This window comes from Erinaceus europaeus, chromosome 14 (genome assembly GCF_950295315.1).
Source record: "Erinaceus europaeus chromosome 14, mEriEur2.1, whole genome shotgun sequence".
Taxonomy (NCBI): domain Eukaryota; kingdom Metazoa; phylum Chordata; class Mammalia; order Eulipotyphla; family Erinaceidae; genus Erinaceus; species Erinaceus europaeus.
The window spans coordinates 31,822,026-31,842,042 of record NC_080175.1 but is presented as its reverse complement, the minus strand read 5'-3'; the positions used below and the strand labels follow the sequence as shown (position 1 = coordinate 31,842,042).

Sequence of the window (20,017 nt, the reverse complement as noted above, 5' to 3'; positions counted from 1 at the left end):
TGAGGGGCAAGAACTAATCTCAGGCAGGCTTCCTAGGAAGTGGGGGTTTTTTTGTTTGTTTGTTTTTATGTTTATTTATTTACTTATGATAGAGAAAGAGAGACATTTGCAGCACTGCTTCACCATTAATGAAGCTTCCCGCTGCAGGCAGGGAGCAGGGCCTTGCAGAGAAGTGAGTTCTTACTGCATGTTCAGGGGGCACAAGTTGGATGCACTCCATCAGAGTGAGATTCATCCAAACCACAGAAACATTTGGAGGATTCACCACCTTCTGCTGGGCTGCTGAATCAGCAATGGTGAACACATCACTACAAGAGTCCTGCAAATTTGACTGGATAAAGGGAACTCAGGACTGGATTGATGATGAGTTTCTTAATAAGAAGTTAAAGTATTTAATAACTAGTGCAGGCATACTGGAATGGTGCATCCATCTGAAGGCCATGGACTTTCAATATATATAGTCTCTGTTATAGGGATGGCAAATGAGTTTTAACCTGAGAGCCCAATCCAATTGACTGGAAGTAGCTTGAAAAGTTATGATATGCAAGCTGATGATGCTTGCAGTGGGCATGAAAGACTGGCATCGGATGCCCTCCTAAAGCTGGTTACTTTCTCCCCAGTACCATACCAGCTATTTAAGTCATTGTCACTTAAGAGATGCAGGTCCTATTAACGACTGGTTATGAGAGGGCCAGAACCACAAGCCAGTCTCTTGACTTTACCTTTTCTGTGAAAAGCAGAACTTTCAATTAATGGAGCCAAATGAAAGTAGTGGTTCTGGGTTATCCATTTCCAGACAAGTAACCTAACGCAAGATTAAAAAGCATTAACACACCTCTCAGCTGACCTCCATTTTTCTCAGTGACCTTGAATAAGTCACAGCCTTGCTGGGCCACAGCTTTCTTCTCCAATATGAGGGTTTGGAAGTAGCTCTCTAAAGGTCCTTTCTGATTCTAAAATCCTACGATGGATTAATAGAACTTCTCAGAAGCTGACCTTCGGTAGTTTTCTAGAAACTTTCAGACTGACCTGCAGGTTTTCCTTTCTGAACATATTACACATATTTTGAGTAAAATAGCTTTTCAGCAGGGTTTTACAGGCATTCCTTCACAGGCACCAAGGCCAGAGAGGAACACAGTGTGGAGATAAATTCACCAGCACGGGCAGAACAGTGAATGGCCACCCCTGGTGGTATGTGTGTGGGGAAGGAGGGAAAGGGTGTGAAGAGGGAGAAGCTGATGGGGGAGGGAAAGCATGTGCTTTACATTTTATCTCTGCTATGCCCTGAGCACCCAGTACACCCATGGGGCTGCCTAGCAGCAGTGACAGGTAATGGGTAGGCTCTGGGCCTGTTCTGGTGATGAAGGAGCATAGGAGAAGGTCTGTACCATCAGGGCTCAGATGATGAAAGTCATCAAAATGTTCTTCCTTTACACCTGACCATTCAGAGTGGTCCCCAGACCAGCAGTATCAGCATCATCTAGGAGTGTATTGGAAATAAAGAATCCTGTACCCTTCCCTAGACCTAATTTATATAAGATCTCAGGTGGTTCCAGTGCACGTTAAAGTTTGAGAAACACTGCTCAGTCTTAGTTGTACACTAGATTGACATGGTATATACCTTTTAAAACTCTTGTTGTCTGACAGTGGTTTCTTGGAGATGACACCAAGAGAAGAGGCATCAAAAGAAAACCTCAAAACTTAAAACTTTTGTACCTCAAGTGACACTATGAATTGAGAAAAAAAGAAGTCCATGGAATTGGAGAAATTACTTGTAAGTCATATATACAATAGTATCCAGAATAGCTTGAATTAATATCTGGAATATATAAAGAACTCCTACAAATGAACAACAAGAATAACAACAAAGCAACTTAATTCATGATGGGCAAAGGTCTTGAGTAAACATTTCTTCAAAATGTATATGTACAAATGGCCAGCAAATACTTGAAAAGGTGTTTAACAACATTAAGAATTAAGGAAAAGCAAAACAAAAGCACAATGAGAGAATACTTTATATGCAGTAAGAAAAATATAATGGGAATATGGGACAATTACTATTGGTGAACAATTATTCTACATTGCTAGTGAGAATGCTAAATGGTGTAGCCACTATGGAAAATTTCTGTGTAGCAATTCTTCAAGAAATACTGTAGTCATGATGTGACCCAGTAGTTCCACTTCTGAGTACATACTCAAAAGAACTGAAAAATATCTATGTTCATAGCAATATTCTCTGCAATAGCCAAAAGATGTAAGCAACCCAAGTGTCTAAAATATTATCTACAACAGCCAAAAGATATAAGCAAACTAGGTATCTTTTCCAGGGGAAAGGTAGGAACAGTTGAATGGATAAACAAAATGTGGTGTATACACACAATGGAATACTGTGAGTCTGATTAAGGAGGTGCTTTCTGACACACTACAACATAGATGCTTTTTAAAATATTCTGCTAAGTGCAATCACGGTCGCAAAATGACACACAGCGCATGATTCCACTTTATAAGTTATTCAGAGTAGTCAAATTCCTAGAAAGAAAATGCCAGGGGGCTGGGGAGACAGGAGGATAATGGGTTAGATTTCAATGAATGTGGAGTTTCAATGAATGTGGAGTTGGGAAGATGAAAAATTAGAGATAGATGATAGTGATGGTTGCACAACAAAGTGAGTGGATTCAGTTACGGAGTCATACACTTTTATGTTCTTCAAATGTTAAATTTGATGTCACACATATTTTAACACACACACACACACACACACACACACGGCAGGGGTAGATAGCGTAATGGTTATGCAGAGACTCTCATGCCCGAGGATCCAAAGTCCCAGGTTCTCAGGTTCAATCCCCCACACCACCATAAACTAGAGCTGATCAGTGCTCTGGTAAAACAGGAAGGCAGGAAGGCAGGCAGGCAGGCAGGCAGGCAGGCAGGCAGGCAGGCACACTTATGCATGCGTGCACACACCTGATACCTGGGTTTCATTCTAAGATATTGTCACTTAACTGAATAGAATGCAGCAGGGGTAACAGTCTTTTAAAAGCTCCCAGGTGACTCTAACATGTTGTAGAATTGAAGAAGCACTGTCCTATACCACTGCTGCTCAAACTTGAGTGGTATATGAATCACCTGGTGGTCTCATTAAAATGCAGATTCTGATTCAATTGGGCTACTATGTTTTTAACATATCTCCAGGTGATAGGATGTTCTGAGTCCATGAACTCCACATTAGTCAGCAAGGTTCTACATTATAGGAGAATCGAGAACAGTGAAGGTTCAAAATCCTTCTCTTCTGCTTCAAAGCACTAAGCAGCCAAAATCAGCAACTAGGGGCCCTGGTTTGAAGGTTCAGTTTATCATTATACACTCAAAGTAGTGACTGTCTTCAGCTCAAAGTCAAATTACCACAATTGATAGAGAGTGACAAAGAAGGAATCTGACTCTAATTCTTGCAAAGAAGCCAGAAGAGGGGAAGGGTTGGAACTGGAGGAGGGTCAGGTCAAGGAGACAAACGACAGTCACCAACCAGAGCCTAGAGAAAAACCAACAGGAAATTTGCAGGCTAAGATAGAGGTGCATCTTAATATGGGTTTTAAAGTCATCAAATGCCTGGGGGGGGTGCTCAATTAATATTTGTTAAATGAAAAAAAAAGAAGAAACGTCTAGATAATAATGTGAGTCAGCAGAAACTGCTTGCACCATGTCACAACTCTTTTAAAACTAGTCCCTAAAGCAAAGCTTCACAGACTGGAAAATGCATTGAAATCACCTGAAGATTGACAAAATGCAAATTCTGATTAGATAGGCCTGAGCTGGGGCCTGAGAGTCTGCATTCTAATCAGCTGTGTCAGGTGCTGCCCAGGCAACTGGTCTGCAGGTCTCACTCTGGGATGTGAGGCTCTAGCCTGGTGGGCCTGAATCCTCACTTCTGAGAGAATGCACCCAGTGTTTTTAGAAAGATGCAATCACCTGAGGCCCCTTAACCACTTTCTGACTTACCTGGCCTGGGGTGGACCTGAGTGCTTTTTGTGTTTTTAGAATGTCTCCCCTGCTCCACTCCAACATGATGTTAAGGGGCAGTCTGGGTTGAGAACCAGAGTCTCAGACTTGGGGTCCCCAGGTGTGAGTGCAAGCAGCAATCTGATTTGAAATGAAACATGTTTCTGCTACCAAAATTTATCATTGCCTTGTTGAATCACACAAAGAAAACCTAGTTAGCTGGAGAGTGTCAAAGGGGGAGGCAGGCTGTGGAGTGGAGGAGGAGAAAGCAGAGCAGAGCAGTATTGCCTAAAGGGAAGGGCAGCAGGTGCCTGGGTGACCTACGGTTTACATGACTGGCTTGGGAAGATTCCTGGTCACAACACCATGAGCATGTGGATCTTTGGGGAAAGAGAAAAGTTAAAAATAGAACAAGAAAGGAGGCTGAATGGAACTTACTATTTTCTGGACTGTGTGTGTATCTAGCACCTAAGATGCATTTGAGCACCGTGGGTGGGTAGTACTCACAGCAGGCAGGAGTAAAGGGATGTGGGAGGTCCTGTAAGTTCACAGGAGGCCACCCAGTGGCTGCAGAGCCTGGACAAAGCTTGTTCCTTCTAGCACATGGGCTCCCATGGGGGAGGCCTGGAGAAGGGACAAAGAAAGCTCTCACCAAGGGCAAGAGATGGTAGGTCTTGTGCTTCATGCTTCAGGCAGCGAGAAAATTTGCTTTGTAATAATAATTTCATAGCAATGCTCTATAAGCAAACTTTTTAAACAGTCCTCAGCAGGATGTAGAGGGGGAAAAAAAGAAAAAGAAAAAATGAGGGGCTGGGCAGTGGCACACTAGGTTAAGTGCACATGTTGCCATGTGCAAGGACCAGAGTTCAAACTCCCAGCCCCCACCAGAAGAGGGAAGCTTCACAAGTGGTGTCCCTTTCTCTCCTCTCTCTCTCTCTCTCTCTCTCTCTCCCTCCCTAACCTCCTTCTCCCTCAATTTCTCTCTATCCTATCAAATTAAATTTAAAGAAAAATTTAAGTTTTAACAATTGAGAGAGTAGGGGTGGGGAAAAATTCAGCAGACGACAAAATTAAGTCCTGGGGCTGGGCAGTGGCACACCTGGGTAAGTACAAACATCACAGTTTGTAAGGACCTAGGTTCAAGCCCAAGGTCCCCACCTACCAGGGGGAAGCTTCATGTATGGTAAAGCAGTGCAGTGGATGTCTCTCTCTCTCCTTCTCTGCCACCCACTTCCTTCTTAAATTTCTCTATCTCTGTCCAATCAATAAATAAAATATTTTAAAAAATTAAGCCCTTGCCTTGTGGAGCACACAGTCTAACCCTTGGCCATTTTTTCCTCCCTGTGCCCCTTCCCAGTCCTCTGCTCTACCAGCCTGGAAATCAAACGTCAGTCCTCCTGTGCCTCTCCATCATCCCAGTCCACCATGTCCGAGACATCTTCCCCTGAATGCAGAAGTCTCCTCTTCCTGCCCTCAGCCTGGAAGGCACATCAGACGCTGCCTGCAGCCACTCCCAGAGAGGAGACTTGGGCCAGCTCCAGAAGGAAACTCCAGGGACCCAGGCTAAGAGGTGCCCCAGAGACCCAGGCTAATGAAATGCTGCTTGTCAAAGTAAGAGGACAAATGAACCTCACACATGAGCACAGAGGGTCCTTAATAAGCGTTACTCACTGCCCAGACTTCCTGTTCTGCAAAATGGAAAATGAGATGAGACAATGCCTGTTAAGTGCTGAGTGCATGACCCAGTGAAGTCCCTACATGTGAGCAACTATAGCAGTAGGGATAGTACCAGTATTACCACTGTGAAGGGATGTGGTCGGATGAACCAAAGCATCTCAGACAAGGGGTCCAGGCCACCAGGGGCTCCCTCCCACAAGCAGTTGTGGAATGCGGGTATGAGAGGAAGACTCATTTCCTTACCATTCCTGTCTAGGCACCCCAGTGAGGTGATTAAATGCCACCTTCCAAATGCAGATGCTTCAGCTTACTGTAACTGACACTCTTCCTGCATTTCTTGCTTTAGGAGCTGTCTAGGGCCCAGGCTGGAAATGATGCTTCCTGCACAATGCCTGACCTCAGGACAATTACCATCTACCAGAAGAAAGCTAGGTCTCCAGAGCAGGGCTCCCAACAGCACCAGGCACAGAGACCAGAATGGCCCATGAGAGGCAGGGGTACTGAGGAGGTGGGGTGGCAGAAAAGACCCTCTGGAAGAAGGGAATGTGGATTCTGCTAAGAGCTGGGCCTCCTAATCAAAGGTGTAGGTGGGGGCTGGCTTAGTGCAGCTGTGCAGTGTGTGGGGGAAGAGAGGTGGAATTGGAGAAAGTGGAGAGGGCCCTGCAAGCAGGTAGCAGCACTGGAGGCTGAATAATCTCCATGCCCAGAGAAGGAGCCTGGAGTCACTCCCTAGAGTGGTTCTAAAGTTGGCCAAAGACATGCACATGACTCAACTTGCATTTAAAAACAGCATTATAGGGGAGCCAGGTGGTGGTGCACTCAGTAGAGCTGATGTGTTACCATGCTTAAGTACCTGGGTTCAAGACCCCTGTCCCCACCTCCAGGTGTGTGAGAGGAAGCTTCATAAATGGTGGAGCAGGTCTGTAGGTGTCTTTTTCTCCCTATCTCCCCATTTCTTCTCAATTTCTCTATCATTAAACAAATAAAATATTTTTTAAAAATAAAGAAGGAAAGAAAGAGCAAACATTATAGGATTACAGTGCTGGGGAGACTGCATAATGATTATGCAAAAAGACTTTTTTTTTTGCCTCCAGTGTTATCACTGGGGCTTGGTACTTGCACTACAAATCCACTGCTCCTGGAGGCCATTTTTTTCCCATTTTGTTGACCTTGTTGTATTTATTGTTATTGTCATCATCGTTGTTGTTGTTGTTGTATAGGAAGGACAGAGAGAAATCAAGAGAGGAGGGGAAGAGAGAGGAAGAGAAAGATAGACATCTGCAGACCTGCTTTTCCACTTGTGAGGCCACTCCCCTGCAGGTGGGGAGCCAGAGGGTTCAAACTGGTATGTTAAGCCAGTCCTTGCACTTTGAGCCATGTGCACTAACCTGCTGTGCTACCACCCGGCCCCCCTGCAAAAAGACTTTCATGCCTGAGGCAACAGAGGTCCCAGGTTCTATTCCCTACACCACCATAAGCCAGAGCTGAGCAGTATTCTGCTAAGTAAGTAGAGAGAGAAAGAAAAGAGAGGAAGGGAGGGAAGAAGGACATTATAGAATTGGGCCAGTTGGGAGTCGGGCAGTAGCACAGTGAGCTAAGCGCACATGGCGTGAAGTGCAAGGAATGGTGTAAGGATCCCGGTTCAAGCCCCCAGCTCCCCACCTACAGTGGAATCGCTTCACAGGCAGTGAAGCAGGTCTGCAGGTGTTGATCTGTCTCTCCCCCTCTCTGTCTTCTCCTCCTCTCTCCATTTCTCTCTGTCCAATCCAACAACGATGACATCAGTAACAACAACTACAGAACAACAATAAAAAAGCAACAAGGGGAAATAAATAAATATATTTAAAAATTAAAAAAAAAAAAAAAAAGAACTGGGCCAGTCTTAGAACAGTTAGGTTGTGCTTCCAAAAATGAACTATTATAGCAAATGTGGACACTCTGAAGGGGGTGGGGGGAGGGGTGACACAAGATGACACTGGCCTGACCTATATCATTCTTTTCCAGGCCCATCTCTGTGGGTCAGTGTGCCCCACCCCCAATCTTAAAATGCATGAGTAGGTCTTGCTATTTAAAAGCATCCTTTGGGAATCTGTCTGTAAATCAGTGATTCACTCCCTCATCTGTGTTCAGTGGAAATCCAAATTATCATCTATTCTTTCAGCTTGAAGCAAGGTAAAGCTGTACTGAACCTCCCTGCGGCCATCTGGTGGGAAGGGGCGTGGGGGGCAGTGAGCACTCTGGGTAGTGAAGAGAAAAAGGCTCAGTGCTGGACTCCATCTCATGGGGGTCTTCGAACCCTATGTAATCAGTGGGACCCTTGGAGTCCAGAGATCCCTGTTGCCAACCAGTCTCACTGAGCCCCACCAGCTGGGAGAACCCTTCCTTCACCTTTTTTTTTTCTTTTTTCTTTTTAGAATTTATTTCCTTATGAGAAAGATAGGCAGAGAGAGAAAAACCAGACACCACTCTGGTACATGTGCTGCCAGGGATTGAACTCAGGACCTCAAGGCTGAGAATCCAGTGCTTTATCCACTGTGCCACCTCCTGGACCACTTTATTTTTCAATAGATCTTCTTTTCAGCATTTGTTTACTATTTGTTTGCTTGTTTTTGGTTTTTGCCACCAAATGGGGCTCAGCGCCAGCACTATGAATCTACTGCTCTGGATGGCCTTTTTTTCTTTCTATTTTATTGGATAGGAGAAAGAAATTGAGAGGGGAGACAGACACCTACAGGACTGCTCCACCACTCATGAAGCATCCCCCCACCCCCCGCCGCAGGTGGGGAGAGAGAACCCCAGGTAATGTGTACTCTTAACCAGCCCCCTTTATTTATTAGTGAGAGGGGTGTGGGGAGTAAGGAGGAGATAAAGAGCCAGAGCATTACACTAGCACATGTGATTGAACTGCTGACCTCTTACCTGAGAGTCCTACACTTTCTCCACTGTGCCACCTCCCAGGCCTGAGGGACATTCACTCTAATGCCAAGGGTCTCCTCTGGCCCAGAATGGTCACGTACATCCCTTAATTAATTGGCCCACCCACAGAGTACCTATTGAGCCCCACAGCATGCCAAGCACCCTGCAGAGTTTAAGTTGAGAACAATAGACACAGTGCCCCCACCCTTACCCTCACACATGTGCGTGGCCCCCATGCACGCACACGCGCACACACACACAACATGCAGCATTTCTCCTTTCGAGAATCTTATCTCCCCACCTGCAAAAGCCTCTTTGGATATTCATAGCTTCTCGGATGAGAGGTGCATGATTGCGATTTCCAAGACTCTGTTCTTAGACACTTGGGTGAAAGGGAACCTGACATCACTTAGCAAGGAGGCTGCAGGTGACAGGAAGGGTCTGTCTGCCAACGCCTCTGATTACAGGGACTGACCTCCAGGGGCTGAGGGGCCTGTCCCCAATGTTCAGAACACTCAGGGCAAGAACAAGGATGAGTCCTCATGATGCTCCCCTAGTGTGGGCAGGGAGGGGTGTAACCTTAGTCTTCTGAGGTCTCAAGCAGCTTGCTACTTCCAAACCCGCTGCAGAGAGGCCGAGACCAGGAACAGGTTGACATGAGAAACACCATCTCAGGCTTCCCCAATCCTATAAGAGCTTCTCCACCCCAGGGAGAGGCTGGAGGGAAGAGTCAGACCACTCATCAATGGAGGACGAGAGGGGAGTAACGTACCTGGTTGAGTGCACATGTTGCAATGCCTGAGGACCTGAGTTCAAGTTTCTGGTCCACTGCCTGAACGGGAGGAGCTTCACTAGTGGCGAAGCAGTTCTGTAGGTGTCTCCCCCCTCCCTCCTTATCTATCTATCTATCTATCTATCTATCTATCTCCCCTTTCCTTCTCAATTTCTCTCTGCCCTATCAAACAAATAAAACTTTGAAAAATTTAAAAAGAATAAAGAAATAAAATTTTAAAAGAAACCAAGGGATTTATTTGTTTATTTTTTAAAGGAGGCTAGAGATGCAGAGTGAGAAATTCCCCTCAGGGTCTGCTCTCCAGGTAGGTGGGGGTACTGTGAGGAAGGAAGACCCAGCAGCACCCCCTACCCACATGAACATGACACCCCGAGCTCAGCCATGATTCCATGACCTTGTCACTGCATTTGTCAGGTACAAACAAAGATAAGAGTAACTGGAAACAACAAGGAGGGTCATTTTACACTCTCTGCACTCGAGATTCTTCTGTGGCTAATTAAAGTAATATGTCAAAACGTCCCTCGGAAGAGATCTTTAAGAATATGTCTGTTAAGTAAACAAGGTTTTACTAATTAATAACACCCCTTCCTACCCCTCCTAGAAGTTCTTTGCAGAACTTCCTAAAGCAAGAGGGTTGAGCAGGAGAGGGTGAAGCTGCCACCTTATCCTCCCAGAGGGAGAAGGGACAGATCCAGTCACTTGTCATTTGTGGAGCTATCAGTTTCTCTTCCGGATGTTGATCAGATTTCCTGGGCTGGAACCAACTCACAGGGCCAGAGTACTGGAATTTCTCCAAGAAGGAAACGCTTTGCTTCTTATGAAGTCAACATGATTTCTTTCAAGGAAAAATTTTGTCCTTTTTTTTTTTCTTTTTTCTTTTCAGAGCCTGAGTGTGTTTGAAGGGCAAGTTCTGTGGACTTCCCTTTAAAGGTAATGATTGTTGAGAGCCTTATCACTGGCTAAGACTGTCCCCAACGCGCGCGCGCGTGTGCGCGCGCGCACACACACACACACACACACACACACACATGCCTGGGAGTGGGGGTGTGATGCACTCAATATTATACAATGAGTCAATAGCATACCCAGAAATAGAGCTTTCCAAACTCCCCAATTCTTAATAATAGCAATATTAATAATAGTTGCCTTGTAATTTCCTAAGTGTTTTCACAGGTCCCAGTTAATCTTCACAACATCTTTAGAGAGAGTCTGGGTAAATTGATTTTAGGAATAAGCAGACTTATGTCCCAGATCAGGTTGGCACACGTGTACTTTGTGACTCTGGCTGGTCCATTCACCTGTGTGGCTACCAGTGTCCTCAGTATAAGTTGGGAGAGCACGATGAAAATGCTACTAAAATCCCGCCCTGCTCTAGCATGCTGTAAGCTCTGGTGCTGAGCTTCACTTCAGGCTTTCTCAGCCCTGGCACAAAGGACAGTTTAGGCAAGTAAGTTCTCTATTAGGGGGCTGTCCTGTGAATTGCAGGATGTTGCACTGCAGGATGCCTCAGCCTTGGTCTCTCCACACAAGATGCCAGTAGCACCTTCTTCTCTAGTTATTACAATAAAATGTGTGTGTTTGTGTGTGTGTGTCTGCAGGGCTGGGGGGGGGTGGCTCAGTGGCGGGGGCTCCAAGCTGGATCCCAGGCACTTCATAGATGGTGAAGCAGTGCTCTGGTCTTGCTCTCTTACAAAACAACACAACAAAAACATCTCCAGATGTAGCCAAGTGTGGGTATGTGCAGGTATGATGGCAGGCGGGGGAAGGCAGGTGGATAAGGACTCCTCTATCACCGCCCAAGGTCAAGTTCATGAGTGGTTACATGGGAGAGATCTTCCTCCACTTCCCTAGCTCCTCCATACCTTTCTGCACACTTTTCAAACACAATGTCCCAGTTTTTTGATGCTTCTCATTTCCTAAACACCCTAAGTGGTCTAGGGTGTTTGCTGTGATAATGAACCAATTGATTTCATACTTTGTCCTAACGAGAGTTCACAGGTTTATGTCCCCCAAGCAACCATCCAGGCTCCCCAGAAATCCCTGGTAGAGCCCGGCCTGGCCTGGGAGCCTCTATCTGCAGCCTGCAGGAGGCTCAGTGAGCACGGATTTGTCAGCACTCTTAAATCACTGGGCTCCGAGGAAGGCTTCTCCCAGCACAAAGATCCTTCCTTAGGAATCAATAGCTCAGGGCCTTCCATCACATTCAGAATTATCTTGGGACCTGTAAAATTTCCTTTCCCCAGGCATGGCAGAACCCCAAAATGAAAAACTTCAAGCTGGTGAAGAAAGGAAGAGAAGGAGGGAGACCTGCCAAGAAGGCCTATCAGCCCAGACTGCTGTGAGTGGCGGCTGTTCTGAGGAAGGCAGACCAGACCATGCCATAGTTCCTGCCACAGCTCCGCCCCCCCCCCCCCCCAGCGGAGAATGCCTCTTTCACCTGTTACCGAGAGCAGAAGCATTATCCATGTTTTCTTCTTCCATCTTCACTTTCTTAGTCTCATTGAGGGTGCCAGCTTCACCTGTTAGCAGTGGAGGAAACTGAGGCACTTGGAAAGTAAACTGTACAGCCCAGGCCTCTAAGCCAGCACTTGGGGAGCCAGATGCTGAGTCTGTGTCCTCCCACCATACTGGGCTGCCTTCCCAAAGAGAACAGGGTACAGACCCACCATGTAGAAACTCACAGGAAGAACAACTTCTCATTTTCTCAAGGCCTAATGCTACTACGCAAACTGTATATTCTTTCTCTGTCCACTGTGATAGTCCTCAATTTTATGAAAGTGTATTGCTATGCCCCCATCCGGAACTAATCCAGGCCCTGAGAATGCAGACATGTCTCTCCAACAAGAGAGCAGGGAGCCAGTAGGGAGTTCAACACAACCTCTGAACCCCTACTTTAAATAAGGGGGCCTATGGCTCTCAGAGGGTCCACAATTTCTGCCTCCCTCCCCCCTCTGAAGATGGAGACACAACTTGTCTGGGAACCTGCAGATGATGAGGAACCTCGAGTTTCTTTCCCGGCAACAAGCATCCCCTGGGTGAGCCTCGGGGACAGAGAAGCTCCACCTCCCAGATTTCTGGCCTGGCAGTACTGGTTCCTTGGGAGGGTCCCTGACAAGACTGCTGAGGCTCCAAGGGCACCCAGAGGAGCTCCATGCAATGGGTATGGGAGCAGGGTGGGGACAGGAAACCCAAGTGGCAGCTCACAGGCCACTCAGCATACCATCCCAGGATCCCATTCAGATGTCAACATGGAACAGAAAGAAAGAAGAAAGAAACAAAAAAGCAGGGGCAGCAGAAAGGGTGATAGAAATATTAACATCTTCCAGGTCATCCAAGAAGCACTAATATGGGGATTTCTGCAGAAAAAGAACATACTAGCATGCTGACCTTGAGCTGGGAATAGGAAGGGTGGAGAAGTGGGAGGCTGGTGTACAGCATAATGGCTATCTAAAATGGCTTTCATGCCTGAGGCCCCAAAGATCCCAGGTTCAATCCCCAGCACCACCATGGGCCAGAGCCGAACAGTGCTCTGGTCTTTCTCTCTGTATGTCTCTCATTAACATAGGTATTAAAAAGAGAGAGAAATGGGCAAATGCTGGCAGGGAACACTCCATTTTGCCAAGCATCCAAGGTCCCACAGGCCACGGTGTGTCTGCAGGACAGACACTCCCCTGTACCCTGCCTTGGTAGGGGAAAAGAAGAGCTTGATGCCAGGATTTCAAACCCTATGCACTACTGATTGTATTGCTAACGACTAAACATATAGACAGAAACCAGCAGTCCCACCGTTTTGACCTAAAAGACCATTAGGAATAATATGATGAGGGGGTGGAGGAAAGGAAAAGAATAATTAGGAATTCCTGTGAGGTTTCTGTGACCCTTTTACACACATGACAAGTAATATATATCTACTCCTCACTTCCATAGTCTCAACAGACTTAAATGAAATTTCCCCAAATGTGTCTGTGCATTAATTCATGGGCTTCTGATGGGTCAGCAGTTGTGAGCAACTACTATGCAAAGAGTAAAGAGGAAGCTGGTGCCAAGAGTAGAACAAGTGGGAACAGGGCCAATGCCTGTTCCTACTTTTCCCACCAAACAGTCACACGATCTTGGAAGGACACGTTTTCTCAGGCTTCAGCTTTCTCATCGTAGAATAAATATGCGTGCAGGAGATGGGATGGGACTGGAATAGAGGCCCTTCAAGGATCCCCCCTTAGATCTAATCTGCTTGCAATCTATGAGGCCCTAGTGAGTTCAAAGAACACACCAGCACCTCACACAAAAGGAACGGTCTCAGCAAGCAGGTGGAGTTGAGGGTCAGCTCGGGTTCCTTAGGAGGTTGCGCTTGCATTTGTCTCTGTGCCACCTGAGATCATAGAACCTTCTCGAAATCCAGGAAACCTGTGATATAAGGGTTCTACTTGAGAAGGTAACTGCAGCTTGGGCTTGCTTAAAGCATTAAGTTATTATGGTCAGTGAAGGGCAAGAAGTGAGAAAGTGGTCCTGAGTTGGGTGTCGTTGGTGCCCCCTACTGGATACCAAGGAGTATCTGCTTCACCCTTAAGCTTCTCTCAGCACTACCAGCTACAAGACTTAGTACATAAGATCCACACAGCTGTTTAACAGGACTATCTTCCTGGCCAGAGAACCTCTCTCTCCATAAAATTGCATATTTCAAACCCTAAAAGTGAGCAGGCTGTTGGCTCACATTAACAGGGGTAGCTAGGTGTGCTAGGGTAGGACATCTTAATCAAATCTCCAGGTGCCAAGCAAGAAATATCAGGGTTCAGAACACCAGGTACAGCCCAGGTGGAGATAAAAGAGGAAAATGCAACAAGCGGGCCCTATTCAGTACAAATCCCCAGTTGAGACAAGGTCTTGGGAATACATCAGGAAGACGTTGGCTGCAAACCAAAGATGGTGCCCAGATCTGGGGTGTGACTGGCAGCCCCCCACAGAAGCTCGCCAGCTGCAGCAGCTACCCTAAGGAGCTCAAAATACTCACTGAGCTCAAAATACCACCTTAGAGGAGATAGTCACCACCCCACATGCCACCTTCTCCAAGTCCACTAGTACCACTGCAAGCCAGAGTGTCCTCACGGGAGTCCACGGTACCAACGTCAAGACTTTCAAGTCCCTTCGTTGACTCTTAAATTGACTCTAGAAGTTGCAGTCAGAAGGATATTCTCAAAATCACCTCAGAGGGGGGTAAATGCTTCCTCAAGGCCCACACTGGAACAACCGCCAGGTTACTCTCTGCCCACCCTCCGAGATTTCTCACCGATCCGTGCGACTCTCTGGACTGGCCCTAATTCAGTCTTGGGGAGCTCCATTCCCATGTCAGTGGGGTTCAAAATCTCCTTTCTCGCCCCATTGGTAGCTTCCCCTGGTTCAAGACAGTACGACAAATCGGTCCGCTAGTTCTGGAACACCCTTCCATGCTTTTCCACCTGGCTTCTTCTCCACACAACCACCCCAGAAGACACTTCACATATGACTCAAGACTACGTCCCACCTGAAAGCAGGAGCCGCCCCCGGACACAGAGGCCACACTAGGTGCAAGGCCCGGCAGGAGTCCCAGCCATATTCATTAGTCATTCCTGAAGGAAGAGAGGTGTGTCCCTTCTCCACCCGCACCCCCAGGTCCAGCTCCTGGCCACTCTGGGAGGCTCCCATCCAGACTGGGATGACTTGGGATTCTCGAGTTGGTCCCTGCAAAAACGGGAGTAACTAGGGCTCCCAACTACCGTACTGCAAGAACCACACTGCATTGCTGGGCATGCCCCCAAGTCCGGCCTGCTGGCCCCACGAAGCCTCCCTGTGTCCCCAGGGGGCAAGGGGGACCCCAGCACCCTAGGAATGCCTGGTGCTGGACTGCCAGAGACCGGCTGAGAGCGAGGAGGAGACCACACCTCGGTGAAGCCCAGGCAGCTGTGGCACGCGGGGGCTGCCTCCCGGAGCTCTCTGCCGCCCAGCGCTGCGCCCGGAGCCCGGCTTCCCCGGGGAAGAAGCGCCAACTCCCGGGGCTCCGCTCTGCCGGAAGCCTGAGAAGCCGCGAGGTCAGTAGCGTCCCCTGCACCGGGCTGAGCCTGCCTGGCTGGGAGTCCCCCGAAACCCCCGCCCATTCTCGCTCACCTGCTCCGCCCCCCTCCCAGCCCCAGCGCCCCCGCCCCATGCTGCTGACCTCCAGCGCGCCCCCCACACCTCCCCTGCCGGCTGCGTGGCCGTCGCCCCCACACCTCCGCTCCCAGCCCCTTCCGCCTGGCCCCCAGCCTGGGAGCGGCCGAGCGCGCCCACTGAGTCCCGCGTTTCCCGGCAAGTTGGAAGCCAGGCGCCGCCGTCGCCGCCCTCCCGGCTCCCAGAACGGCACCCCCGCCACCCCTGCAGGCGGCTCGGGAGGGGCGCGGCGGGCGGGAGAAACTTTCTCGGCGCAGGGTAGGGGCCCGGAGCAGGTACTCACGCCGTGGTCCGCGCGCCGGGCCAGCCTGCGGCTCTCAGCCCCACCGCCTGGGGGCGTCGGAGCGCGGGCGCGCAGTGCCGCCTGTGCCGCCGCCTCCCCGCTCGCGGCCGCGGTCCCGGGCTGGCCTCGAGCCTCCAGCCCGACGCCGCCCGCCCGCCCGCTTTATACAACTCCGCTCGAGCGCGCCCCGGCTTATGTAAAGGCTGGCGGACTCCCGCAGCCAATGGCGCGCCTGCTGGTACCAGGGGCCCGGGGGCGGGGGGCGCAGGCGCGGCCAATCGCGGCGCGGGGAGCCCGGGGAGCCGGTGGGGGAGGGGGCGCCTCCCGCGCTGATTTAGGAGCCGGGATTGCAGTGGCAGCAGCCGGCGGCTCGGCCGGCGCGGCGGCGGGCGCGGAGTGGGCGGGGGTGCGGGCGGCGGCGAGGGCGGGCTTCGCTGCGACCCCCGCGCCCAGCCGCCGCGCCGCGTCACCTTCAGGAGGCAGCGGGGCCTGGCGCGGGGACCTGGCGGGGCGTTGAGGGCCCCGGGCCGGCGGGAAGCGGGGCTCCCCGGGCGCCGCGACCACCCTCGCGCAGAGCCGACTTCCGTGCCCCCCCAGATAGCATCTGGCGTCGCCGAGCGGCTGAAAGAGCCGCGCCGATGGGGAGATGTGGCGCTGCGCAGCGAGCGGCCGGCCGATCCTTATCCGGCCCGGGGACGTGTCCGAGCGCCGCGAGGCTGCTCAGTATGGACAGCGGAGCCCGAGACGGCCCCAGAGGGCGGGAGGCGGGAGCGGGCGCCGCCGGGTGTCCGCTGCGGACAGCGGCCCGCGCCCCCAAGGCCTCCTCCCCCCCCCCCCCCCCGCACATCCTGCCCGCGCGTCCTTCCAGCCCCCCTTGGCGCTCTGCTCACAAGCACCGCTTCTCCCCTTCTCACACCCCCTGCCCCCCACCCCAGGATGGCCTCCGCCTCTCCGGACCCAGGGCTGCTGGGGGCCCAGCTTGGGAAGAAGGTGCTTGGTCAGCAGTGCCCAGAATATCTGCGTGCGGGGCAGGAAACCGGCCCAGGTCGATAGCACTCTGAAGCCCAGTCCCTTAATTTTGCACCTAGAACAGAATCTGGCGCCTAGTAAGTACTTGCTGAGTGATGAGTACCGAGCTTCCATGAGTAAATCTTTGGGTTTCTGAACGCAGGGCATGAGGCTTCCAGAAAGATCTGGGCAGCCACAATGGAGGGGGTAGGCTACCGCGGCTAGGATTGTCTTCCATCCCTTGTGACCAACACCCTCTGGGTATTTGACCCTCAAAGTGTTTCATGTGTTCTGTCACACAGCACCCCACCAGCCAACCGTCGTCCCCAAAGCTAGTAATTCCCACAGTTTGAGCATAACTCAGATCCTGTATGGGTCCCTGTTTGGGATCTGGGTAGGTATTCATCCTGAGCGCAAGCAGCCTTGGCTTTGCGGGCCTGCGGTCAAAGCTCAGGGGCTTACCTTTTTGAGGATCCTGGGTCCTTTTGACAATCTGAAAAGTCACTGACCCCCTCTCTAGAAAAATGTACAAATGTGCACACAGATACACACATACAAACACACACACATCTCTTAGAGTAAGATTCCAGGATCATTAGGGACCCTGAGTCTCCTTGGGGCTCTGCCAGTGTCTGCCTGTTTCTCTGGAGGTCTACAGCAGTGGTTTAGCCTCCCTCCTCTGGAGGATCATAGAACCCTTTCAAGCCTTTCAGGAATCTGATTAATGATACAGGTCTGTCTCTTAGAGAAATTTCCAATCATGTACTCACACACGTTAGGAGATTCCTGGATCTTAAGACATAATTTCAGGAGCAGGGAGGTGGCTCAGCAGGTAGAGTGCACACCTTCTGCACATGAGGCCTTGAGTTACTTCCCCTCTTGGCACCACACAAGACCACCAGTAGCAAAGACAGGTGGGACTTCATGGGTCTTGCTCTCTTTTATGTTTAATCAGCTGTAGTTTATGGTGGTGCTGGGGATTGAACCTGGGGCCTTTAGAGCCTTGGGTATGAAAGTCTTTTCACATAAACATTATGCTGTCTTCCTAGCACTCTCTCTTTCTTAGAGACAGAGGAGAGGTAGAGAGAGTGAAAGAAACCACAGCACCAAAGCTTTCCTTCAATGCAGTGGGAGCCAGACTCAATCCTGAGTCATGTACATAACAAGCAGCATATTATCCAAGTGAGCTGTTTCACTGGCTTACTCTCTTTTGTTTTACACACACACACACACACACACACACACACACACACACACACACGTTTATGTCTCCAGTTGAAGCCTCTCCAGCTATTAGCAATAGACCTCCCCAGGGGCATAACATGGCCCCATCTCTCTCCCCAGGAAAGCACCTGACTCCACATCCTGTGGCATCAGGTCTCTACCCTGCTCTGAAGGCATCCAAGTCACATGGGGATGGCCCTGTGACCTGAGAGAACATCCCCTCCCTAGTTACCACATCCTTCTGCCTTCTTCGTGTGGATGTAAGTTGTAGGTTGTCTTGTTCTGTTTTATCCATGAGCGTTCCTCAGCCAGAAGCTTCAACTCGGGGAGACACCAAATGACTGGTAATTAACCAGTTTCACTCAGCCCCAAGCATCTGAGTACACCTTTCTTGGTTTTGTTCTCACCTTCTTCTCTCTGTGCCAGTGAATCTATGAGCAGCAGCCCCAGCTGTTGAGCTTCACCTCACCTAAACCCGACAGATTTAGTAACCAGTGCAGTAATTACTAGCATTAGCCATCCAGATGTGAAGAGGCTTTCTGCACAAAACAGCTCTATAATGATCTCACACATCCCTGACTAGCCAGGCAAGGAGAGGACAGACTAGAGGTGCTAGGGAAGGACAGACAGACATGTGTAGGCAATGATGAAGATGTTCTCTCTCGAGAGATTTCTAGGGAGTACAAACCGGATTCTGCATGTGAACTGATGAGGGTTGAGCCAGTGGGCCAAGCAGAGCCCTGGACACTTGACAGTTACTCTGTTTTCCAGGTCCATCTCCTCAGCTCCTGCTGGTGCCCACTCAGGGCTTGCACTGCCCCTGTCAGGGTAGACATCCTGCTACTACAAATTGTTCACCTTCTCAGGGCACATATATCTCTAAATTCATGTTGAAGTAAAATTAATTAAAGGTTAAAATCCTTTATTACTCTTATGGCTTATCCCCTAGAACTAGGTTTACAAGATGCGACATTATAGTTGAGCAGTGGAGTCTTTAAGGAGGTAGTTAAGGTTAAACAGGGTCATAAGGATGGGACCTTAACCCATAGGGTTGATGGTCTTACAAGAAAAGAAAGGAGTGAGGTGGCAAAAGAACTCAGTTTGGATAGCACTATCACTTTACCAAGTGCTCATCCCAGGTTCAAGTCAGGCCCCCACCACACTGGAGGAAGATCCAGTGCTGTAGTATCTCTCTCTGTCTCTGTCTCTCTGGAAAAATCAGCCTAGGTGGGGGTCATCTGCTAGAGCACACATGTTATCATATGCAAGGACCCAAGTTCAAGCCCTCAGTCCCCACCTGGAGGGGGAAGCTTTGAGAGATAAAATAGTACTGCAGGTGTTTCTCTTTCTCTCTCTCTCTTTTCTCCCATTCCTTCTTGATTTCTCTTTATCTCCATAAAAAAATGGCCATTGGAAGTGGTGGATTTGTCATGCAGCAATAATGCTGGTGATTAAATAAATAAGTGAAGCCCAGCAACAACAAATAAGCAAATAAATGAATAAAAAGGATTAAAAGAAGAAAAGAAAGGAACTCTGGAGATGTCCCTCACTCTGCACATGTACAGAAGAATAGTTATTGGAAACAGAGACAAACATAGCCAGCTGTAACCCAGAAGGTATGTGAAAAAACCAGCACCTTGATCTGTGACTTCCTGTCTGCAGCTATGAGGAAATTAATTCCCATTGTTGAAGCCATTCCATTTGTGGCGTCTTGTTTGGGCAATCTGAAAAGATGCATAAATGTTCAACATACAGGGGCTGAGTGGTGGCACAGCTGGTTAAGCACACATGCTACCGTGTGCAAGGTCTCCTGGTCCCCACCTGCAGGGGGGAAGCTTTACAAGTGGTCAAACAGGGCTACAGGTGTCTCTCCATCTCCTTCCCCTTTCAATTTCACTATTTCTGTCCAATAAGTAAATACTTTTTTTTAAAGTTAA

General features: G+C 49.2%; 1 protein-coding gene across 4 annotated transcripts in view; it reads right to left on the bottom strand.

Annotated features, from left to right (window-relative positions):
* CRTAC1 (cartilage acidic protein 1) overlaps window positions 1-16,511 on the bottom strand; it is a 188,766-nt gene extending 172,255 nt beyond the window's left edge. For 2 of the 4 annotated variants that reach the window (XM_007534148.2, XM_060171523.1), the window contains exon 1: window positions 15,849-16,218. The gene's annotated coding sequence lies outside the window, so the exon portion shown is untranslated. Of the gene's footprint in view, window positions 1-15,848; window positions 16,219-16,318 lie in introns of those variants that run through there. The other 2 variants (XM_060171522.1, XM_060171524.1) reach the window with 2 other exon arrangements.
* Window positions 16,512-20,017: the final 3,506 nt, after the last annotated feature.